This window comes from Capra hircus, chromosome 2, assembly GCF_001704415.2.
Source record: "Capra hircus breed San Clemente chromosome 2, ASM170441v1, whole genome shotgun sequence".
In the NCBI taxonomy this organism is placed as follows: Eukaryota; Metazoa; Chordata; class Mammalia; order Artiodactyla; family Bovidae; genus Capra; species Capra hircus.
The window spans coordinates 21,684,598-21,701,355 of record NC_030809.1 but is presented as its reverse complement, the minus strand read 5'-3'; positions in this window follow the sequence as shown (position 1 = coordinate 21,701,355).

Genomic DNA, 16,758 nt, shown 5'->3' with positions numbered 1-16,758 from the left:
CTGCTTTTATAGTGTCCCACAGGTTTTGGGTTGTTGTGTTTTCATTTTCATTCATTTCTATGCATATTTTGATTTCTTCTGTGATTTGTTGGTTATTCAGAAGCGTGTTGTTCAGCCTCCATATGTTGGAATTTTTAATAGTTTTTCTCCTGTAATTGAGATCTAATCTTAATGCTTTATGGTCAGAAAAGATACTTGGAATGATTTTGAATTTTTTTGAATTTATCAAGGTTAGATTTACGGCCCAGGATGTGATCTATCCTGGAGAAGGTTCCACGAGCACTTGAGAAAAAGGTGAAATTCATTGTTTTGGGGTGAAATGTCCTATAGATATCAATTAGGTCTAACTGGTCTAATGTATCATTTAAAGTTTGCATTTCTTTGTTGATTTTCTGTTTAGTTGATCTGTCCATAGGTGTGAGTGGGGTGTTAAAGTCTCCCACTATTATTGTGTTATTGTTAATTTCCCCTTTCATACTTGTTAGCATTTGTCTTACATATTGCGGTGCTCCTATGTTGGGTGCATATATATTTATAATTGTTATATCTTCTTCTTGGATTGATCCTTTGATCATTATGTAGTGGCCTTCTTTGTCTCTTTTCACAGCCTTTGTTTTAAAGTCTATTTTATCGGATATGAGTATTGCCACTCCTTGCTTTCTTTTGGTCTCTATTTGTGTGATATATCTTTTTCCAGCCCTTCACTTTCAGTCTGTATGTGTCCCTTGTTTTGAGGTGGGTCTCTTGTAAGCAGCATATATAGGAATCTTGTTTTTGTATCCATTCAGCCAGTCTTTGCCTTTTGGTTGGGGCATTCAACCCATTTACGTTTAAGGTAATTATCGACTAGTATGATCCCGTTGCCATTTACTTTATTGTTTTGGGTTCGGGTTTATACACCCCTTTTGTGTTTCCTGTCTAAAGAATATCCTTTAGCATTTGTTTGAGAGCTGGTTTGGTGGTGCTGAATTCTCTCAGCTTTTGCTTGTCTGTAAAGCTTTTGATTTCTCCTTCATATTTGAATGAGATCCTTGCTGGGTACAGTAATCTGGGCTGTAGGTTATTTTCTTTCATCACTTTAAGTATGCCTTGCCATTCCCTCCTGGCCTGAAGAGTTTCTATTGAAAGATCAGCTGTTATCCTTATGGGAATCCCCTTGTGTGTTATTTGTTGTTTTTCCCTTGCTGCTTTTAATATTTGTTCTTTGTGTTTGATATTTGTTAATTTGATTAATATGTGCCTTGGGGTGTTTTGCCTTGGGTTTATGCTATTTGGAACTCTCTGGGTTTCTTGGACTTGGGTGATTATTTCCTTTCCCATTTTAGGGAAGTTTTCAACTATTATCTCCTCAAGGATTTTCTCATGGTCTTTCTTTTTGTCTTCTTCTTGGACTCCTATAATTCGAATGTTGGAGCGTTTCATATCGTCCTGGAGGTCTCTGAGATTGAACTCATTTCTTTTAATTCGTTTTTCTTTTTTCCTCTCTGATTCATTTATTTCTACCATTCTATCTTCTACTTCACTAATCCTATCTACTGCCTCCGTTATTCTACTATTTGTTGCCTCCAGAGTGTTTCTGATCTCATTTATTGCTTTATTCATTATATATTGACTCTTTTTTATTTCTTCTAGGTCCTTGTTAAACCTTTCTTGCATCTTCTCAATCCTTGTCTCCGGGCTATTTATCTGTGATTCCATTTTTATTTCAAGATTTTGGATCATTTTCACTATCAATATTTGGAATTCTTTCTCGGGTAGATTCCCTATTTCTTCCTCTTTTGTTTGATTTGGTGGGCATTTCTCCTGTTCCTTTACCTGCTGATACAGAGAACTTGTTAAATACAGAACTGTAGAATTGTATCTAGTTTAAAATTCATACACGGCTCAAACAGTTGGACTGACCAAAGCCAAATAGCTATACTTGTTAAAGCAAAGTTGCAGAAAAAAGACTGTTGACAAGTTAGTTGCAGTGGTTTAACTGTTTATCTAAATGAATATGTACTACTCATGTTGCAAAAAGCAGAACAACTTTGGAAATTAAATTCTAGAAATATGATTGTACAGTTGGGGGCATATTTTTGTGAACTCCATAAGAGTCATTCCTAAAATTTTTTAGAAATCTTACAGGTAAGTATTGACTGGCTCCATTGCCATTTTGGAGAAGGCAATGGCAACCCACTCCAGTACTATTGCCTGGAAAATCCCATGGATGGAGGAGCCTGATAGGCTGCAGTCCTTAGGGTCGCTTAGAGTAGGACATGACTGAGTGGCTTCACTTTCCCTTTTCACTTTCATGCATTGGAGAAGGAAATGGCAACCCACTCCAGTGTTCTTGCCTGGAGAATCCCAGGGATGGGGGAGCCTGGTAGGCTACAGTCCATGGGGTCGCACAGAGTCAGACACGACTGAAGTGACTTAGCAGCAGCAGCAGCAACAGGCCTCCCTGTCCATCACCAACTTCCGGAGTTCACTCAGGTATGCAGATGACACCACCCTTATGGCAGAAAGTGAAGAGGAACTAAAAAGCCTCTTGATGAAAGTGAAAGAGGAGAGTGAAAAACTTGGCTTAAAGCTCAACATTCAGAAAACGAAGATCATGGCATCGGGTCCCATCACTTCATGGGAAACAGATGGGGAAACGATGGAAACAGTGTCAGACTTTATTTCTGGGGGCTGGTGATTGCAGCCATGAAATTAAAAAACGCTTACTCCTTGGAAGAAAAGTATATTCAAAAGCAGAGTAGGGCCGCAGAGCCTTCATCAACTAGTCTCTTATCGCACTTTTGGGGATTTGGATCTTTACACTGGAGACCATTTTTGAAGTCACTGACTTTGCTCAGAGACTATGAAGAGAGCTTAAAGAGCATAATACTTTTCATTATTTTCAATATTTTTTGACTTTATACTGCTTTGTAAAACAGATAACTCCTCAGTACCTTTGTGTGCTCTAAAAATATAGTTTCTTTTCTTTCTTCATTAAGAAATGCTTTGCAGCACTGTTTATAATAGCCAGGACATGGAAGCAACCTAGATGTCCATCAGCAGATGAATGGATAAGAAAGCTGTGGTACATATACACAATAGAGTATTACGCAGCCATTAAAAAGAATACATTTGAATCAGTTCTAATGAGGTGGATGAAACTAGAGCTGATTATACAGAGTGAAGTAATCCAGAAAGAAAAACACCAATACAATATACTAACACATATATATGGAATTCAGAAAGATGATAATGATAACCCTGTATGTGAGACAGCAAAAGAGACATAGATGTATAGAACAGTTTTTTGGACTCTGTGGGAGAGAGAGAGGGTGGGATGATTTGGGAGAATGGCATTGAAACGTGTATAATATCATATCAGAAATGAATCACCAGTCTAGGTTTGATGCAGGATATAGGATGCTTGGGACTGGTACACTGGGATGACCCAGAGAGATGGTATGGAGAGGGAGGTAGGAGGGGGTTTCAGGATTGGGAACACGTGTACAACCGTGGCGGATTCATGTTGATGTATGGCAAAACCAATACAGTATTGTAAAGTAAAAAAATAAATAAATAAAATCTGAAAAAAAAGAAATGCTGACCTTCCAGACACATGATACGCTTCATTTACTGAATTTTGTGAACTACAATATAGAGTCTTCTGTAAGATAAGCTGTAAGTTTTCACAAATCATTTCTGTCACATTAGAATTCATTTTTTTTCTGTCATTTGATGGCCAGATGTCTGTATCTGTCAATAAACAAGAGTTCACATTAACAAGTGAGCCAAATATTACAGGTCTTAACCTACATATATCATGTTAATTTTGTGATCCCACAAACGAACCTCCCTATATGATTTAAGGAGGAATCTTGTCTTTTAAAAGATAATTTCCCTTGCCTATCATCAGAGGTTTTCTTTGCCTATGATGACTCCTTTTTTTCTCATCACTTCTATGGTCCTCTGTGACACTGGTGATGAGCATGCCAATGACAACATTACCAGGGTTTACAAAACAGACCTTAAGGGTAAAGCCCCTTTGCTGCCTCCTGTCTCACTGGGTCAGTTCTGGTCTGTCGTTGTCATGCTCATCACAAGGAGGCACAAAAACAGCAAAGGCATGCCACATCCAAGTCCACTGATTTTTCCTTCTGCAGCTTATGAGTGGTCTCTTCTTGAAGGATCCTCCCATGTACCAAGGCTCCTGGTACAACCTTCTTTGCTCACCAGCTTCTCTCTGTCCTTCCCTGTTCATAAGTATGTCCAATATGACCCAAAAAAGCCTGTTTCAGCTGGAATCTACACTCAAGTCTTCATGACCTCAGCCATGAATACATTGATTTTCTTTCTTTAATACCAACTATCTTTTCACAGATAATAAGTCCTATTCAGTAATGAGTGAAATACATGATTCGTCACTCTTAAAACTTTAGCCTGCAAAGGGATTATCTGGGGACCTTTTCAAAATGTGGATGAAATCTTAGCATTTTTGATAAGCACTCAGATAACTCTAATTCAGGTGACTCAAATCTACTTTTTTAGATACTGTGCTAGATGCAGTATAATATTGTTGACTGTTGGAGCATAATATAAAATTGTATTAATTATTTTATAATGCTTTTTTTCTTTCTTACAATAGTAACAGTTCTCTTGCCTAATAAGCTTGTTGTAGACACATTCAGGATCTTTATATATTTCTGCTGGACTGGTCCTTTAACTGTCACTTAATGTCCCTTTTATGAGTTTCCCAGGTGGCTCAGTGATAAAAATTTCACCTGCCAATGCAGGCAACACAAGAAATGTGGGTTTGATTTTTGGGTTGGGAATATCCCATGGAGGAGGAAATGGCAACCCCCTCCAGTATTCTTGCCTGGATAATCCCATGGATAGAGCAGCCTGGTGGTCTATGTCCATGTGTTCACAGTCACACATGACTGAATGCGCATGTGTGCACACACACACACACACACACACACACACACACACAAGTCCCTCTTTACCTCTAGCTATTTTCTTTGATCTGAAGTCTATCTTTTGATCAGCATATTTAAATTATTTATATTTAGCCAATTTCTCATAAAGCAAGGAATAAGCCTATATTTTGTCATTTTTTTCTGTTTCCTCTCTTTCTAATTGCTTTGTTTCTCTTTTATTGTCTTCCAGTGTGCTTCTTAAACATATTTTAGCAATCTCTAATTAATACATAGGATTTTTGAGTATGTCATATTGTATAGTTTTATTTGTGATTTCTCTATACTTTTATAACATCATATTTTACTAACATCAACATCATACCACTTTGACTAAAGTGTTGAAAACTTACTTTTGTTCAATACTTTAATTTTCTCAGCAGTTAAAAAATATAACTGTCTCAAGTATTTCCTCTATAGTCACACTGAGTATTCCATCAGACAATGCTATACTTTTTCCCAACCATCAACTATGATTTAAGAAGCTAATGAGAAAGATAGACTCTCTTCCCTATTTTATAAATTCCTATGTTCTTCTTTCCTTTTTGTAAGTTCCAAGTATCCTTCTATTATCATTTATTTTCTGTTTAGAGAACTTTCTTCAGTCATTCTTTAGAGACTGGTTTGCTGGTAAAAAAAAAAAAATTGTTAGTTTTTCTTCTTCCATGAATATCTTGATTTCTGCTTAATTCCTAAAGAATATCATTGAAAAAAAAAAAAGTGAAAATGAAGTCGCTCAGTCATGTCTGACTCTTTGCAACCCCGTGGACAGTAGCCTACCAGGCTCCTCCGTCCATGGAATTCTCCAGGCAAGAATAGCGGAGTGGGTTGCCCTTTCCTTCTCCAGGGGATCTTCCCAATCCAGGGATTGAACCCGGGTCTCCCACATTGCAGGCAGATGCTTTAACCTTTCAGCCACCAGGGAAGCCCATGAATATCATTACTGGACTTCAATTCCTCGATTGACAACTTCTCTTTGAATTACAAGTGATAACACATTTCTCTGCTTTTTCTGAAAGTTTTCTCTACAGATTCTTTTCTTATATTAAGAAAAATTTCTGAAGCCAAGATCATAAACTTTGCTAGAGGAGTCTTATGTTCATGTACTACAGGGGAAAATTCCATAGAGAAACAGAGGTAACATACAATACAGACACAGAGAGTGAAGACTGATTAAAGGATTTCTTGAAGGAAGTGGAAAGGATAATCTTGAACTTACATGTATACACTTCCTCCTCTGTGACTGGAGGTAGGATACGAAGAGATACATACAAAGACTGGAGTGTTTTCTGAGTTGTTTTTTCCTTTTGTGCTGCTCTTAGTAAGCAATTTTAATACTTACAGATACATTTTTTTTCAAGTTCTTATCTATCTCATGCTCAGTTGCTCAATCTTGTCCAATTCTTTGGGACCCCATGAACAGCAGCTGAACAGCAGCCCACCAGGCTCCTCTGTCCTTGGAATTTTTCAGGCAAGAATGCTGGAGTGGGTTGCCATTTCCTTCGCTAGAGGATCTTCCTACACCAGGGATCAAACCCATGTCTCTTGCATCTCCTGCATTGGCAGGCAGATTCTTTATCACTAGCATCACATGAGAAATCACCTCCTCTTAAAAATATCTACGTATTCCACTTCTGGGTTAAAAAAATGAATAAATTACAAAATTATAGCAACCATATGAAACACAAACCAATCTTTAATAACTTTTCAGGCGTGATTTAAGCACACCCAATAATTGCCTCACATTCTTGTTTTAGAGTCTAACTTTGGGTTAGATGAAACCCCACATATTTATTGGTGCCTGCCTTAAAGAATCCTGCTAACATTAAAAAAAATTATTTTCATGGACTAATTACAAGTACCTCAGCTTTAAAATCTTAAAAGAAGATGTAAAACACAAGTTTTGGTATAAACAGGCAAAATATTAAGAAGTCTTCTCACTATTGCACAGAAAACCATTATTAGAGAAAAACATGATGCAGACCTACTTATTGAAATTTTAATTTTCTTTTTGGACCATACTATTTTTGATAACAGGACTTGGTAGTTTTTTTTTTTTCTTTCTTATTTTTTTAAAAGAGAATGCAAACTAGTACAGCCACTATGGAGAACAGTGTGGAGATTCCTTAAAAAATTGCAAATAGAACTGCCTTATGACCTAGCAATCCCACTGCTGGGCATACACACCAAGGAAACCAGAACTGAAAGGAACACGTGTATCCCGATGTTCATCGCAGCACTATTTATAATAGCCAGGACATGGAAGCAAAGCTGTGGTACATATACACAATGGAGTATTACTCAGCCATTAAAAAGAATACATTTGAATCAGTTCTAATGAGATGGATGAAACTGGAGCCAATTATACAGAGTGAAGTAAGCCAGAAAGAAAAACACCACTACAGTATACTAACACATATACATGGAATTTAGAAAGATGGCAATGATGACCCTGTATGTGAGACAGCAAAAGAGACACAGATGTGTAGAGTGGAATTTTGGACTCAGAGGGAGAGGGAGAGGGTGAGATGATTTGGGAGAATGGCATTGAAACATGTATACTATCATGTAAGAAATGAACCGCCAGTCTATGTCTGATGCAGGATACAGCATGCTTGGGGCTGGTGCACCGGGATGACCAAGAGAGATGTTATGGGGAGGGAGGTGGGAAAGGGGTTCATGTTTGGGAACGCATGTACACCCGTGGTGGATTCATGTCAATGTATGGCAAAACCAATATAGTATTGTAAAGTAAAATAAAGTAAAACTAAAAATAAAAAAAAAAAAGAGACAACTCACAGAATGCACACATTGAAATGAACTATAGGTACTATAGAGCAATCTTGCTTGTCTGTGAATCCAAGTTTGCTGCTAATGTGAAAAACCTTTTGGAAACTCTTTTCTGTCCAGAATCTGCAGCACACAATTTTAAGGGATGTTGATAATGGCAAAGGAAATCAACTGGCTGTGTTGGTGAACCACACAGAACACTGAGTTTCAAAATAAAGGTGAGCTCTGTCAGTTCCCATGAAGACAAGAGTGTATTAAGTACTCACCATGTCTGTCTATCCCAATAGACTGTTAGCTGATGGGAGTGAGGGTGCCATATTTTGTTATTTTCAGTTTCTTGGCATAGTTCTTTGTACATAGCAGGCATACCATGAATGATTGTTGAATTCCATGTTCTTAATTAAAGTCATGGTTAATAGTCTTAACGACTTAAAATGACTAAAAATGGTTCTCTGGCCATTTGAAAATAAGCATGAGGTGATTTTTTTTCAAGCAAGCATGTATTTCCATATGGCACATATATCCATAATGTACTATACCTTTTGAAAGAATACTATTTTCTGATATCATGTTTTCTTTGTAATGCAATAGTCTGGTAGCAACTGTCCATGATTAATAGTTGGATTCATTTTCCAGCTAGATACCTAGATTCAAATGAATGTTTTAATATTTCAACACCTTAAAAATGTAATGGAAATGAATCACCAGTCTATGTTCGATACAGGATACAGGATGCTTGGGGCTGGTGCACGGGGATGATCCAGAGAGAGGATATGGGGTGGGAGGTGGGAGGGGGTTCAGGATTGGGAACTCATGTACCCCCGCGGCGGATTCATGTTATTGTATGGCAAAATCAATACAGTATTGTAAAGTAAAATTAAGTAGAAATAAAAATTTAAAAAAATTTTTAAAATGTTATGGAAAACCTATCATGGGTAAGAAGTTGCAATAATGTGCTTGAGAACCTAAAATGGCAGGCTCTTTATGATTTCAGACTTCATTTCTCCTGGATTTGAGTTACATAGTTAACTAAGCTAAGGATGGTATGCATTAAGAAAAATAAATGATAATAATTTTAGTAGATATTATGATCAGCATCAAAACTGAAACCATCACTTTATCTTAAAATACTAAAATAATACTATTTTTTAGACAACTGCACCAGAAACCATGGAGTATAATCTTCAGTCTCCTTCTTTTCCTAACTTCTTCTCTCCTTTGGTCAGCTTATTTCTTTTTGTCTTGACTCAGCTTTCACTCATTATCTTATATACTAACCAAAATCATACAACATTTGGAACAAACCTAGATTGCTAGGGCAAAATAACTCAACAAAATTTATTATGAATTGATGTTTTAATGATCTTAAAAATGTAAAATTGGCAATCCTAAAATGTGGTTCTCTTAAATGCATGTCCAAGATTTATATATAAAGAATCAGAATTATTTCCCAGATGTAACCCAGAATTCAAAGTTTTATTACACTGATAAATGTGATTTTCCACTTCAGGAAAGTTCCTTTTTCAAGTCTGTGTTTTATGTGGCTGTTTGTTACCGAGACAAACAGAATGGCTAAATCAATACAAATGGCCCTTCAGGTCTAAAGAGACTATAAGAAAGTGTAGCATCATTAAACTAAATTACAGACAAACACTTAAGAGGACAAACAAGTGCTTTGTTACCATAAGTTCTCATTTTTTTTTTTTTTATGGTGAGGATGATTGAAAATGTTTACAAAACATGCTTGGTACTGGGAACAAGGCTTCTGTGTGGAGTGCCCCAATAGTTAGGCTTAACTTCGTTTCTATGCCTGTTCCATTCAGATGGGAAAGTATAGCCTACAGAGATGGGGACTCTGATAGTGTTTTTCTAAGCCCCAATCTCTATCTGGTTTTAGGAAAAATGTAATATACTGTAACTCAGAAGATCTAATAATCAGCAGAGAGTAATGGAGACCAGTTATAGGGCATGAGTATAACCTGTTCACTCAATGAAACTGGACCATGGAATGAGCTACGAGAAGACAGCCACTGGAGCGAGTGAAATGAAACACTAGTACACAGTCTCAATCAGGCTTTCCATCCCTTTCTCTAAGAAAACACTCCCTGCTGCCCAGATTTATGTCACCAATTCCCCTATAGTAGTTTAAAACAAAGACTGAGTGATTAAGCTAATATTCTGCAAACTGAATATAGGCCCAAGAACTAGAACACAGGAGGAAATTATCTTAAAGAACAAACAAACAAAATTTTGTGAAAGACTTTCCTGACTGTCCAGTGGTTAAGACTCATTTCTCGCTGTGAGTAGCATGGGTTCAATCCCTGGTTGGGGAACTAACATCCCACATGCTGTACTGCCAAAAAATAAAAAATAAATAATTAAAAAAAAAAAACTGTGAGGAAATATCTATTAAAAGAAAAAAGAAAAAATTGTCTCTAGAGTATTTTAAACTCAGGGTTCCCAGGTGGTGCAGTAGTAAAGAATCCGCCTGCCAACACAGGAGACTCAAGAGACAGGGGTTTGATCCCTGGGTCAGGATATTCCCTGCAGGAAGGCATGGCAACCCACTCTAGTATTCTTGCCTGAAGAATCCCATGGACAGAGGAGCCTCATGGGCTACAGCACCTGGGGTCACAAAGAATCAGACACAACTGAAGCAACTTAGCACAATGCTATAGAGCAGATTGCACTTCCTGGAAGAAAAGTGAAATAGTTTAATTAACCTTTTTGTATGATGCATTTAAGCTTAATATTAGAAAAAATTACTTGTATCATAGAGTGATTATTGTGTTTGAGGGCCTCCACCCAGGACATATAGTTTATGTGAGCCATTTTACAGGAGCAAGTTTAAGCCTAAATATGAGATGTTTCAAACAAAATATTTTAATGAAAATAATGTTCATCATACAAGTAGACAGATTTGGGTTATAACATGAATTCTCTCTGGAAAGTTCAAATTCTTTATAGCTTTTGTGAAAAATAGTATTCACTAAAAGGTTATGCTCCTTTGCCCATAGTGGCTACTGGAGTTGTAAGTTTGGAGGAATCAATTTATACATATCCTCGTCAATGCTGGTTGTTGTTTTGCCAGATTAAATGGGAATTGAATAGCAATTTTGTCTCACTAAATCAAAAGCATGTTTTATTGGTTGTAAATGACATTGAGCTATGCTTCTGCAAAGCACCTAAGAGTGGTTTATGACATTTGAGGCAAAGGATTCTTTTCAATGGGATTACTGGAAGTTTGTCTTCAATATAACTATTCTATGTGAAAAAACAAACAAACAAAAAAAGATGACATTTAAAGGAACTAAAACAGAGATGAGTTATTTTTATTTGTCTTTTGACAGCTGTGGTAGAGAGACTGAGTATTCACACATATGAGTTTCTCCTCTCTTTTTTGATTTCTGAAAGGATTAGTTTTCGTTATCTTTGCAATGGGCTTTCCAAAGTGGCACAGTGGTAAGGAATCCACGTGCCAATGTAGGAGACAAAAGAGATGTGGGTTCAATCCTGGGTCAGGAAGAACCCTTGGAGTAGGAAATGGCAACTGCTCCAATATTCTTGCCTGGAAATTTCCATGGACAGAGGAGTCTAGGGTCCATGGGATCACAAAAAGCTGGACAACACTGAGCACACACACACATCTTTGCACTAGGTATCACTGTGCAACTGATTTTGGTTGAGGAGTTGTGACCATGGGTCACTTCCAGATTAAAGCATTTAATTGTTGATATGAATTCCCCAGTATTCTTTTTCTTGTCTATAACAGTCATGGAAAAAAAAAAATGTTCTAATGCTAGAAAAACCATTTGAAGGGTCATGGATCAGCAGATCGCTATTTGGAGAACAGTTGCCTGAAGAGAGTTACTTGGATGCACAGGGGACTTAACATGAGCTAGAAATATATCTCTGTAATTTGGAGTCACAAGATTTCAGCACCACTTAGCATGTAGTAACAAATACGACTTTACATAGAACTTTTTGTTTCATGATATTTCCATGTAGAATCTAATGTAAAAGTATTTGTGTTTTGATATGGTATTAAATTTAATTTTCCAAAGCTTGTCAGAAGCTGAGATAAAATTAAATAATGAAAGTGAACAACATGACTAAAGTTAGCCAAATATAGGAGTTGTACCTTGCTGCAACAATTTGGAGGGTTATAAAGATGGTGCCCGAGGGTTATTTCTACAAATATTAGGTTGGCAGCTATCTTTCTCTTAGTGAAAATCTCCTTCTCATTTAAACAGAGCATTTGTGAGCAGTATACTTTACTATGTCAATATTCTATAGCAGCCAGCATCTCTGATTTACAGGGTTTTATAGTTGGCAAAGGGATTTGAATAAAAACCCTGAGGGCAATGTTTGTGTGTCTTATTTCTGGAGGGCAGGAAGTAACAAATACAGCCAAAGGAAACCCATTCCATGCCAGCAATCCTTGGGAATTTTTGCAGAATTTGATTTTTTATGTTCAAGTCACTTTTTAGTACTTTTTAAAATAGCAAATTTTGAAAAATAAATTTTCCTTTCCTGAGAATGACACATTTCTCAAAGAAGAGTTTTTTATAGAATTTTTCTTCATTTGTGAGCATTTACACTTATGATAACTTTAGGGAATTTGGCAAATTGCAAAAGCCATAGGAGAAGAATTTTAAATACCAAACTTGTTATTACTTTGAGTTATTTTGTCTGAAGAAGAAAATATTTTTGGTTGACTCTCTTAATGTCTTGTTAAAAACCTATTTGTTGAAAAGTTCTGAGGTAATGATATAACTGAGAAACTCTAATTGACATTTTATCTGCATTCGCATCATCTTTAACTCTTGACCTTTTATCTTTACCCTTCATCAAATCTTGCTAGGTGGGAATAATGACATTCTGAAATTGACTACATAAAAGCAGGGACTGTTATTACCTTGTTTTATCTTATTTTCCTCAAATGCCTGAGTGTGTGTGTTTACGTGTAGAACAGGGAAGTGGTGGTGGTGGTTCAGTCACTAAGTGGTGTCTGACTTTTTTGCAACCCCATGGACTATACCCCACCAGACTCGACTGTCCATGGGACTCTCCAGGCAAAAGTTGCCATTTCCTTCTCCAGGGGATCTTTTTGACCTAGGGATTGAGCTTGAATCTCCTGCATTGCTGGTGGGTTCTTTACTGCCTGAGCCACCAGGGAAGACCCAGGATAGAAAAGAGGAACACACATTTTTCAGTCGTGTGTTAGGAAGGCAGAATACGCCTCTCACAAATTGCCCACATCCTGCTGCTGCTGCTGCTAAGTCGCTTCAGTCGTGTTCGACTCTGTGCGACCCCATAGATGGCAGCCCACCAGGGCCCGCCGTCCCTGGGGTTCTCCAGGCAAGAACACTGGAGTGGATCGCCATCTCCTAGACCTTAGAAATTATGAGTATATTATGTTACATGGCAAAGGGAAATTATGATTGCTCGTGGAATTAAGGTTGGTAATCCATTGACCTTAAAATAGGAAAGATTATCCTGGATTTTCTGGATGGTCCAAAGGTATTCACAACGACCCTCAACTGTAGAAATGGATGGAAGAAGAGTCAGTGTCAAAGTGTTCTGATGTGAGAAAGACTCAACCACTTCTACCAGCTCTGAAGAGAGAGGAAGTGGGGCATAACCCAAGGAATGTGAATGATCTTCAGAAGCTGAGAAAGCCAAGGAAATGGATTCACAATTGGAGTCTCCAAAAAAGAACACAGCTGCAATGACACAATAATTGTAGCATAGTGAGACCCATGATAAATTTCTCACTTAGAGAACGAAGATAGTAAATTTGTGTTTTAAACCATATGTTTGCAGTAATTTTCTACAGATATAACACAAAACTAATATATCTGTTGTGTATTGATCATCTCATTTGCTGTATGATCAGAAAAGACCTGAAAGCCACTACTATTTAAGTCTTTGGGAAAGTACTGTAAAAATATCACAGGAATCAGATGTTCTTAATTTCAACCAACAACCAAAAAAAGAAAAAGAAAAGAAGACTATAATCACCCCTGAATAAAAGGACATGGGAATTTTATTGGAAATGAGACTCAGTCTCCAGAATGTAAGGATTTGAGGAAACAGAATAAAATTCCTTAAAAAAAAATAAATAAATAAGACAGGTGTCTCCTGTACTTGGGTTTGCTTGAATACAATTTTGCCAGGAAACTGAGAAATGAACTAGATTCTCTTGGGAAGTCCTTCTATACACCTATACTTCTTCTATACTCTCACGCCTATGATTGCAGAATAAATCATAACCAGTCAGTCTCTTGAAAGGTCAAGTTAAAGTCTGACACAGAGTTGGATTGGGTCACAAGCTGAGAGTGTTATTTAACACTGAGGAGATGGTAAACTTGCCAACCCAATCAGATTCTATTTCCATGTTATGCTTCTTGCTTTGCAGGTTCTGATTTATAGCAGTTTATATTTATTTTCATATGTATTTTCCTTTACTCCCACTTATGAAATTCTTGGAATTGGTGTTTCTGCATCCGGCTTAAGCAACACATTAATTCAAGCTAATCTGCAAGCTTCCGCCATCACTTGTTTCCAATTTCAGCTCCATTGTTGTATAAAGTTTCATGCTTCAACACACCAACACTGTGTTAAGAATGACAGTCTCAGTCACCAAGACTAATAGGAGCTTCGGATGACTGACAAACAGTCATGAAAACGACATGCACATTTTAAATTTTATTTTTTTGGAGTAGTAACATTTATCTAGGCTTCCTTGGGGGCTCTGTGGTAAAGAATCCACCTGTCAATGCCAGAGACCTGGGTTCGATTCTTGAGGTCAGGAAGATCCCTTGGAGAAGGGATCTTCTTCCAGGGATTCCAGTGGAATCCCACTCCAGTATTCTTGCCTGGGAAATCCCATAGACTAGGAGCCTGGTGGGCTCCAGTCTATGAGGTTGCAAAAGAGTGGAACATAACTTAGGGACTAAAACAACACTTATGTAAGTGTAGACGGGAATTTTTTTTCCAGCATAGAGGCCATTGTAGTGATTTCAAATGCTTAGGAGGGACAATGAAGACTTTTTTTTTTTTTTCAAGTTACTAAAAACTGGTGGGGAAAAAAGTAAACAATGCAAAGTATCCATTTCAGTCTTAAAACCTTATTAGAATAACAAAGACAATTAAAGATCTTTGAGTAAAGTACTAACACTGTGACAAGTGTTAAGTAATGATAAATAGGATTCTCTATAAAATTTAATTATCTAGCCCTTTGAGACTGTGTTCATTGCTAACTAATCGGAATAGATCATAAGAGGTTATTAAACACTTAATCCTGGTTTTCTTCAATGCATAATCTATTTAATTAACATTTGAAAACTTTGAACATTTGAAAAATCAAAATGGTCTCGGAATTTTTCATGATTAAAATACATATTTTGGTGTTAAAGAAACAGAAATTTTGATACTTTTACATTATTTTCCCTTCTTAACCAAGATAGAGAGAAGGAACTGTAATAGAATTAGATGAAGAGTCAAAAAATTTTAAATCGTATTATTACTTTTTCCCTAAAGGAGTGTTATATTGGACTAATTATTCTATTTCCTGGGCCTCAATTTCCATAAGTATAAAATGAAATTTTGGAATAAATTTAGTCATTAAGGAAAAATACTGAGAAATCTTTTGTATGGGCAACTGGGATACACAGATAAACAGAAAAAGTGTGCAGAATTTAAAATTTGCTATCCCTTCCTGTATAAATAGCATTTATCTATCTGCTAGAAATCATTACAAGGTATGTTTGAGGCAGTTGAATATTGACAGCTGTATGTTCTGCACCTACAAAAATTGGCATCCTAGGATTTCAAAATTTAAGTTCCTATAATAAAAAAATCAGAACTTCTTTAAGTATTCTTTAAATATCCTAAGAATATACAGCTAAAGAAGATTTTTTAAAAATAATTTTAACATAAAATGATCAAAATGTTTTTAGTAAAAGTCAGAGTTGAAAAAATAATTGTAAAAAATGAATTTATTAAGTAAACGCTTTAATGAACAGGACTGCCAAACAACTTTTTATAGTGAATTTTAGAAATATGCATGGATTTTTTAAAAATTTATGAGACAAGGTTTGAAGCAAAGAGAAAATTCATTTAAAAAATGTTTATCTGAAATTTTTTTTAAACTTATAGTGTAGGACAAGCCATAATTAGACCTAGATGGAAGATAAGAAGAGAGAATAGTTTTGAGTTCCCCAAATATTTAGAGTTAAAGCACTTTTTAAAAAATGTGTAAAACTGACTTTATCAAAACTTTTATTCCCATTATCTGTCTTCTCCTTCAATCCACAATTTCTCTTAGTTTAGCTGTTTCATTACACCTTTTAAAATACATATCATCTTGTATTTCCCCTGTATTGCACATTCTCCCTTTTAAATCTTATTTCCTCCTTTAGATCCCTTTCTCCCTCATTTTCTCTCCAATCACCCTATTCCCCATTTTTCTCTTAATTATTATTTCCTAATGTTTCTGATCAGCATCAAAAAACTACCATTGAAAAGAGAATGGGCCACTTTTCTTCTCCTTGTTAAAGTCTTAAAAAATCTTGATAAGATACTCATGATTCATCCTATCCCATTCTTTTTTAAAACTTTTTATTGGAGTATAGTTGATTTATAATGTTGTATTAGTTTCAAGTGTGTAGCAACTTAAATCGCACACACACACACACACGTGTGTACGTATAGCCACTTTTCTTTCGACTCTCTGAAGCACTATTTTCAATAGTCAAGACATGGAAGAACCTAAATGTCCATTGGCAGAAAATGGATAAAGAAGATGTAGTAAATGTCTTATCCCGTTCTTGATAGCTCAGTTGTCACCTTCACCTCCAAGTTGTCACTATTGCCTATCCCTCTTCCAAGCCATCATCAGGACCTGATAGTTTGCACTGTAAGGAAATGATCTCTCAATCCCATTTCATATCCCCAAAGAGTTTTGTTCCAACCCCTCAGATGCTGTTGGGTCCTGCTTATTAATGTT